Here is a 9,955-nt window from a genome sequence, read left to right on the forward strand (position 1 = left end):
GGTAGATAAGGTCCCATGGGAAGCAAGACTGAGGGGAAAAACAACTGAAGAGAGGTGGCAGTTTTTCAAAGGGACATTGTTAAAGGCTCAAAAGCAAGCTATTCTGCTGCATAGGAAAATATGGGAAAAAACTGCCTTGCATGATCTAAAAATAAAAAAGGAGTCATATAAAAAATGAAAACTAGGACAAATCACAAAGGATGAATATAAGCAAACAATACAGGAATGCAGGGGCAAGATTAGAAAGGCAAAGACACAAAATGAGCTCAAACTAGCTGCAGACATAAAGGGAAACGAGGGCATTCTATAAATATATTAGAAGCAAGAGGAAGACCAAGGACAGGGTAGGCCCATTGATCTGTGAGGAGGGGGAAACAGTAACAGGAAACTTGGAAATGGCAGAGATGCTTAATGACTTCTTTGTTTCGGTCTTCACCAAGAAGTCTGATGAGGGAATGCCTGACATAGTTAATGCTAGTAGGAAGGGGGTAGGTTTAGAAGATAAAATAAAAAAAGAATAAGTTAAAAATCACTTAGAAAAGTTAGATGTCTGCAAGTCACCAGGGCCTGATGAAATGCATTTTAGAATATTCAAGGAGCTGATAAAGGAGGTATCTGAGCCTTTAGCTTTCCAGTGGTTTCCATTACACAATCCTGTTTTCAGTTGCTTGTAACTTTGACAGACATTAGGGCTGTGTCTACATTGGCATCCCTTTCCGGAAAAGGGATGCTAATGAGACACATCGCAATTGCAAATCCGCGGGGGATTTAAATATCCCCTGCGGCATTTGCATTTACATGGCTGCCGCTTTTTTCCGGCTTGGGGATAAGCTGGAGAAAAGCGCCAGTCTAGACGTGATTCTCCGGAAAATAAGCCCTTTTCCGGAGGATCTCTTATTCCTACTTTCAAGTACTAAAAAGTAGGAATAAGAGATCCTCCGGAAAAGGGCTTATTTTCCGGAGAATCACATCTAGACTGGCGCTTTTCTCCGGCTTATCCCCAAGCCGGAAAAAAGCAGCAGCCATGGAAATGCAAATGCCGCAGGGGATATTTAAATCCCTCGCGGATTTGCAATTGCGATGTGTCTCATTAGCATCCCTTTTCCGGAAAGGGATGCCAATGTAGACACAGCCTAGCAGTTTAGGTTAAAGCTTTCCATGCCAGGTTTCTGCCTCAGGATGTATTGCTGTGGGTTGTTTTTGTTTGTTTGTTTGTTGTTGGTTTTTTGTGTTTTTTTTTTTGGTTTTTCAATTCAGCAAAATTGCATTCACTATTCCTCAGATAAGTTCAGGGGGAAATGTATTGTTTTGCTCATGTTGATTTTTTTTTTTAAACTGCTTAGTTGAGAAGCTCTGGTGCCTCCATTCTGTGGAGTTAGGGGCTTGAAATTTGGGTCTCCAGATTGTCAGAGAGATGATTTTGCTCAACCCTGTGAAAATCCGCCCGAATTTGGCCAAGTTATGGACCTCTAAAACTCTTGATTTCACACCAGTTCTGAAAAGACTAATTCGAGTTTTTGGCAGCTACATTTTCTGATGATTCTGCCCTCCATGATCATGCTCCATCTACTTGTAACTTGTATATGTTAGACTACTTGTGCATGTGCCATCCTTACAGAGCAGCCTGGGTGGCAGGCATTTCTCTGCAATTGCTCCTCCAAGCTGCTGTGGCATTCCATGTACAGAGTCAGGAAACTCTCTGTCCTGTTCCATTAATGCTTGATTTTCCTGGCATCCTATTAGAGATAAGGAGAAGAGAGACACAGCTGATTTCAAAATGCAGATGTGTGATGAATCACAGTTGGGGTATGGTGGCAGGGTAAGACTGCATTGAGGAGCAAAGGGGAAATTTAAAAGTGGAGATGAGGAAGCTGGAGGGAGGCTGGAAGTGGAATGAAGAGCCAAGGGCCTAGGACTGGGACTAGAGCTGTGAGCCAGGAGAGGTTTCAGGATTAGACGTATCTAGTGCATTGTTTCCCAATTAGTGCTCTGCGGAACCTTGAGATTCCGCGAGGCAAAAGTAGGGGTTCCGCAAAGAGCTGGCACTCCCCTGCCCCTCTGAAAGAGAGAGCCAGCTAGCTTGTTTCCCATTCCTCCCTGGTGACACAGAGGCATAGAGAGGTGGGGGTAGAGGGAACAGTTGCTCCCGGCTGGCACACTAGGGGGGTGCCGGACAAAGGTGACTCCACATGACCCACAGTGGGGAAAGAAGCACTTCCCGTCCCCAAAGGGGCTGGCCCGCACTTCCTGAACAGCTGGGGCTGTAGCACCCGGCAACTTAGTTCCACCGCCTTTCTGCATGGGGCGGGGGAGGGGGGGTGGAGGGAAGGTCAGGAGACCCGGGCCTGCACAGCTCTGACTGTGCAGGCAGCACGCTCTGCCCTGGGACTCACCGCGCCTTACCCTCCCCCCCACAGGACGGCATCGTGGAAATAAGTTGCCAGAGTGCAAGAGCCCCTGCTTCTCAGGCAGCGCATACACCAGCTGTTTGGGATGGGGAAGTGCAGTTGCATACTTCCCAGAACCCAGAGGTGTTGCAGGATTACCAGGTACTGGTCCCAGCTGTCCCTGTCCCCTGCCCAGACCCCCACGAGTACCCTGTCCCCTGCCCCCACCAGCACTGTCCACAGCACCCAGCAGCACCCTGTCCCCAGCACCCTGTCACTCACTCCAGCATCCTGGCCCCAGCACTATGCCATCCACCCTAGCACCCAGCACCACCCTGTCCCCGGCCCCAGCACCCTGCCATGCACCCCAGTGCCCAGCAGGACCATGTCCCTGACCCCAGCATCCTGCCCCACCACCCTGCCACCTATGCCAGCATCCTGCCACCCAGCAGCACCCTCTCCCCGGCCCCAGCACCCACTAACACCTTGTCCCCTGCCCCCACCAGCACAGTTGGAACCACATTAGTGAGCCTTGGGGGGTTTTTTTTGCTCTCACTTGTGTGGCCCTAACTGACTTTTCTGTGGGTCAGTGACCCTTGACTCAAAACAGGTTCCTCGCCCCTCTCATAAATAAAGACAATGCTAAAACCTTTTGAGTTTGACATAATATTTTATTTAAAAATGAAGCCTGGCCAACATGTCCTGAAATGGGGCCAAATCCCCATCTTACTGCAGCATCATAACACTTCTGCACCACCTGACCCCAAATCTGAGCCTATCATACACTGGAACCCCTTGTCCTGAGCCTCTCACATCCCCAAACTCCTGCATCCCCACATCCTCAGTCTTCTGACACAACACTCTTGCACCATCCACACATCACAAATCTGTGTCCTGAGCCTATCACACTCACAGCCTCCTTGCTCTTAGCCCCTCACATATCCAACCCAAACTCCTGTACCCTCACATCCACAAGCCTGTGACTTGCTTGGCACCCCAACCTTCCACCTGCGCCCAATACTCCCCAGCTTGGAGCTCCCTCCCCGAGCCAGCATCCCCTTCTGCATCCAAATTCCCTCCCAGAGCTTGCACTTCTCACCTCTTCCCACACCCAAATCCCTCATTCCCATCCCAGAGTGCGCACCTCCTGTCTCAACCCAGTGAGAGTGTATAAGGGCTGAGGATAGCAAGTGATGGAGAGGAGGGGAACAGAGAGAATGGGGCCTCTAAGGGTTGGGGTCTTGGGGAAGGAATGTGATTTTCATGCATTGGTAGGTTCCCCCCCTCACCCCCTCCCTTTTTTTTGCTTGACAAACCTAGGGGTTCCTTGAAATTCTGAAAAACTGAAAAGGGTTCCATGGCCAAATAAAATTGGGAAACACTGGTCTAGTCTAACCAACCACTCAGAACTTGGAATGGAACCCAGAATTACTAAGTGTGAACACTCTTTTGTCAGAAATAGCTGTTAAACTCACTGTCTCTTTTCCTTCTAATGGCTGGCCCCCAAAGAGAGTTATAGCCTTCTACTGCTATTAGTTACTATGTTGTGGCTTTATAGATTCCAACACTGCTGATAAGAATAGCTATACTGGGTTAGAGCAATAGTCCATCTAGCCCAGTATCTGTCTTGTCTTCTAAAAGTGGCTGGAGCCAGATGCTTCAGAAAGGATGAACACTACTGGGCAATTATTAAGCATAGTCACATTATCAAGTGATTCATCCCCTGTTTGTCCAGTCCCAGTTTCTGGCAGTTAGCAGTTTAGGGACACCCAAATTAAGGGGTTGTCATCAGGGCCAGATTAAGACCTTTAGAGGCCCTAAGCACTGAAAAGATTATGGTGCCCCCATATGTAATCCAAAATAAAAACAATACTAAATCTCATTTTTTTGGTGCCCCTGTTTTGCTGGTGCCCTAAGCACGTGCTTAGTCTGCATATTGGGTAATCCAGCCCTGGTTGCCATGATTCCACATGATGAAATTTCTGGTTTTCTACTTTGCTTTTTTAAAAACTGAGGAAGTTGCATCTATAATTTCCTTAAGGTTAAGGTAGCAAAATCAAGGAATCACAAGTTAGGATATACTAGAATTAGGATTGCCCATATAATCTTAATTTGGCCCCTGTGGACCTATGTAGTATGACTCAATCTTTAATTATGTGTTCACAATTTTTCCCACAGGACCCTTGCCTTATTCAGTGCACAGGAAGAACAGTGTTCAGGGACTAATATCGGGTGTAGGTAAATTGAGCCACACCAGTGTTTAGAGTTTCCAGTGCCTGTGAAAATTGCTCACTGAATTTACAAAAATAAATACATTAAATTAAAAACAAAACAAAAAACAAAACCACTCAAAACTTCACATTTAGCCCTGCTTTTGTGAGATCAGTCACCGCAACTCACTGAAGGGAATGGGAGAATAAAGGATTAAGCTGCACGAGTTGCTTTTTACAGAATCAGACCCATGACATAAAATGTAGTTTGGTGAGATTTGTTCATGGCTATTGATTAGTTTTATACTCCTTGATTTAGACTCTATTGGATGTAAGTTTACTCTTTGGAGAAATGATGGACATTGTTGCCCCATGGTACCCTGTCCTTATATGGCAACTTTTATTCTAGCTTACCACAGGTTGTAGAGATAATTCAGTCTGATTCACATAATCTTTCCATATTTTAGCACAGGTTAACATTGAATTGTTACTCATAATGAAATATGAAATGAGTTACTCCTATTGAACTTATTTTGTTCAGTTTACATTTCATTAACTTTCTAATGGGGGAAGAAGAGGAGTGAAACTGTTTTTGCTTTCTTCTTTATAGCATTCTGATTTGGAACGCTTCAGTGTGAAAATAACCATGTTGCCTTCACAATTTGTTTTTGAAAAAACATAAGCTTTTTATTATACTGAGAGACAAGACAACATTCAACATGATGTTTTAGGACAAAATTCAGGATCCTTTTGTCAATATAAAAACACGTTAAATAAACAAGGTATCCACAATTTTTTTAACATGAGTTCATTTGGAATTTGCCTTCAGAAAAATGTTAAGCTATTCTGATGCTTTTTGCAAGTGTAATAACTTGGAGTGAATTTAAAAGGTACACAATTAATTCAGAGGAAGGAGAATTTCTGAGCATTACCAAATACATATATACTATTTAGATTACTGAAACAAAAAGTGACCAGCTCTAGCATATTCTTCCAAACCTGTACAATTAGCTTTATAAAATAAACAGAGCAAGCAGACTAGATCATCTATATCTGGTTGGATAATGGGTGCTCTACATCGGATCTACCTCATATGTTGGGAGGATTCAGTGTTGCAGGTTTTAATGTTTTAAGGTTTTAACTGTTTTTCTATGTGTGTGTGTCTTTAAAAAAAGATCCAGATAATTATAAAGCTAATTTGAATGTTGGAGTATGGAACTGAGTACCCAGCTTGCTTTTCTTTCCATTTTGGAAAGGATCTTCCTGGCAGCAGCAATACTTTTTGTGCAGAGGAATACAAAGTCTACAACAGTACTGGAACACCAGGGCTGTGTATTGGCACCCTTTTCCGGAAAAGGGATGCTAATGAGACAAGTCGGAATTGCAAATGCCGTGGGGGATTTAAATATCCCCCGTGGCATTTGCATGAACATGGCTGCCGCTTTTTTCCAGCTCGGGGCTTTGCCGGAGAAAAGCGCCAGTCTAGACGGGATCTTTCAGAAAATAAAGCCTTTTCTGCAAGATCCCTTATTCCTCCTAAAATCAGGAATAAGGGATCTTCCGGAAAAGGCTTTATTTTCTGCAAGATCCCATCTAGATTGGCGCTTTTCTCCGGCAAAGCCCCTAGCCGGAAAAAAGCGGCAGCCATGTTCATGCAAATGCCGCAGGGGATATTTAAATCCCCCGCGGCATTTGCAATTCCGACTTATCTCATTAAGATCCCTTTTCCGGAAAAGGGTGCCAATGTAGACACAGCCCACGGCAGTGTGAATAAGGAAAAGCAGATTTAGTTCTCTTTTCCCCTTCTTCTTGTGCATATATGCAAGTCCTAGCATAGTCTTATCCAAAACATTAAAGGGAATGGAAATTAATGTTTATGACTGTACTTGGTAAGCCAGGGTGGGCAATAATTTTTGATGGGGGATCATTCCAAGAATTTAGTAAGTGATCATGGTCCTCACTCCTCCATGATATTAATGAAGGAAGTGCAACATCTAGGATAGAGGTTGGGTGCAGAAGGGAGTTTGTGGTAATGGATTGCAGTGCAGGAGAGGGTGTGGGATCTGAGAGGGAATTTGAAAAAGGGGTGTCTGAAAAGCACAGAATTACCTTTATTTTGTTTCAGCTACACCAGACTAACACGGCTACATTTCTATCACTATTCAAACTTACAAAGTATCTGAAATCTTTACAGAAGCCTGTTCTATTTGATTGACCATGGTCTATACTTGTTTTTATTTCAACAAAACAAGTTATATATCATATACAAAATTTAAAAGTACCTTAAATTTATATTTAAATTAAAAATTATCGTATGAGTAAATAAGTTTTACACATCAAATTATTGTACTATATTTAAACAAGATCTGAAAAATATTATAAAATATACCTAAAACATAATCATATATGTAGTAGCCCAATGTCTGAGAGTCTGTAACGCTGAAATGCTGGCTGTTCCCTTTGGGTGGCGCTGTTGCCTGAAATGCTGGCTGTTTCCTCTGGGCAGCGCTGTTGCCTGAAATGCTGGCTGTTCCCTCTGAGCAGATGGAGAGTGTGGGGCCCAAATGGTTGCTTGCTTCCCCGTGGCGGCCCGGGTGAGTGGCGCAGAAGTCAGCCGAGCACCATAGTGGGACGGGAAGGGGGGCGGGGCGGTGATGTGAGGCATGACAGCAGCTTCAGGCCCTGCCCCCTAGCCGTGAACATCACCACCCCGCCCTCCTTTGCCTCCCGCCATGGCACTCGGCGGACTTCTGCACCGCTCAGGCAGGCCGCTGCGTGGGAGCAAGTGGCACAAGCAACCATTTGGGCTTCACGCTCCCCATGCAGCACGAAGAGCACAGACCCCAAAAGGCCATTTGGGCTCTGTGGTCCCCTGAGTGAGAGGCAGGAGGCATAGGAGAGGTGGGGGGGGGGGGGGAGGAGGAGGAGAAGCAGAGAGAGAGAGAGAGAGACCGGAGGCTCAGGAGAGAAGACTGACATGGAGGAAAGATCTGAAAATCCCGTCTTATGACGGGCTAATTGGCTAGTCTATAATATTAGATTATAAAATATATTAATTATATTATAATTAAAAAATATTATAAAATATACCTAAAACATAATCTATAACAATAAATAATTACAACTTTCCAATGGAAGTACATTTTCTTTGGTGTCCCTGAAAGCTGTGGAAGAAAACATTGTCCTTACTCTGAGTTTGTAAGCAACAAGTAGACAGAGGCAGTTTTATTATGAGCTGCAGCAAGGGAAAAACTGGTTCAGACACGGGAGGGAAGCCCCCCGCTCCGAGGCAGATCTTCGAATACAAGCAATTATGAAGCAGTTTATATACTGTCTATTAAATATAATAACAATAACAATTAGTCTCCTTCCAATTACAATGGCTAACAGTTATTTAGTTCCACCCAGATGCTCCTTATCTCAAGGTCCCTGCCAGAGTCAGCGTTCTATCCTTATCTCCGTTCGGAGGCGAGAGGCAAAGGCAGCGTCTAATTACCCATCTCTCATTGTCAGGCCACAGACTTAGCCTGACTCTTGCTCTCTTGTTAACAAGACCAAGACGGCTGCACACAAATTCCCTTATTCCCTTTTCCTGCCTCCACAATTCCCCCTTTTGTGCTTACAGCACAACTATCTTTCTAAACCTTTATTTTCATTAAACTTTACATAATTAGTACAAACATAAAAGCTATTTCTATTACTACATCTTTTACAACAACAATCAAATATGAAACCTTTAATAAGCAAAAGCAATATAATCATTAATATCCCCAATATAATTATGTGATGGGGCTATTCTATAATTTTAGTAACATAACACAACATATCATAATTAGTACACCAGAGAGAATGTGCTGTGGATTAAATGGATATTCAGAGATTTCTTTGGACCTCTGGTGAACGCAGATTTTGGAATCGGTCGGGTACTAAGGTAATCCAATTAAAGGGTATTTGGAATTTAAGGGTTAATTGCATCTAAAAACCAGTTAGGGAGGGCAGGTACATGCTGATGGTACCTGTCCATAAGCACAGAGTCCAGATCAAAGGGAGAAACCCAAACCACTCCCACAAGTTTCTCCTTGGCAATATACAATATTTCGCTTCTTTCACCAAGGTCAGTTCTTAAATGTCCTTTTGTAGTCAGAAATCTTTGGGCTTTGGCGGTGTCAGAGGAGCGGACTTTTCCTCTTTTTTTTTCTTGAAACAGTCGTGGTTCAGCATCATGCAGGGGAGAGGTTACCAGCACATCACCCTGTAATATTTTGGTTCTTCTGGTGTCCAGCAGGTAGGAAAGCAGGACCAGAAGAGAGAGGCTTATCAGCAATCGGGGTTGGATCATTTCAAGAGGAGTAAACTGAGGCAGTCCATGGTATCTTGCTGAGAACTGATAAACTCAAATCATCAGTTCTCAGCAAGATACCATGGACTGCCTCAGTTTACTGCTATAGTTCCTTTCTCTTGACTTTGGGGCTCTCCTTAACCCCCCAGGTTAAATACAACAATTTAAGGGGTTTTAATTTACTCTGAAGTGCCGGTGCAGCACCAGCACTATTATGAATGTTAAAATCGAAACTCCCCACATAATTTGGCAAACACTATTCAACTCCATCCCCAAGATATTTCGTTGCCTTACTGGCACTGCCCATGATTATAGGTTTGACCTCTACTGCCTGGTTGAGTTCCTCAGAGGTAGGTGTTTGGAATGGTCCACGGTGTTTCCCTATCTGTGTGTACCTCAGACGGCCAGCCCCGATATATCTTTGGGCATTGGCCACCAACTCCTCGATCTTCGCCTGCAGGGCCAGTAAACCCTCCTCTAGGTACTTACTTCTGCCGTGCCACTCAGGATCTCATGTTGGGTTACCCATTACTGCCGAAGTATGATAGAGCCACATTCCATCAACGGTCAGGCTCATCCAGCGAGGGGCTGTTATGCACACAGACGGATATGTAGAAGGGCAGGATGGAGTGATCTATCTGGGTAGTCAAACACCAGTAGGTACCGTTCATTTGGACCAGCTTGATGTTTTTGTTTCTCTGAGACAACCACATCAAACCTAGGCAGATTCGTCATGATGTTAAATGGGCAGGTACATAAAATTTCCTTATCAAAGTGGGTGCAACAATTCCTGGGTATAGGGAGGCTCCACACCTTCAGAATAAGCGATGCCCTCAACTCTCCCTGCTTTGGTACAGGCAGGGAGGTTACCATTCTGATCTGATTTGAGTGAGGAATCCCCAGAGGGGCCAAAAACAAATGGTTATACTATGCCCTGTCCAGGTAGGCCTTTGGGTCCTCATGGATTCTCTACTTCCCCACTCCCATGAGAAGGCACGGGGGAGATGGGGACTCACCAT

The sequence above is a fragment of the Pelodiscus sinensis genome, chromosome 4 (genome assembly GCF_049634645.1).
Source record: "Pelodiscus sinensis isolate JC-2024 chromosome 4, ASM4963464v1, whole genome shotgun sequence".
Classification (NCBI taxonomy): domain Eukaryota; kingdom Metazoa; phylum Chordata; order Testudines; family Trionychidae; genus Pelodiscus; species Pelodiscus sinensis.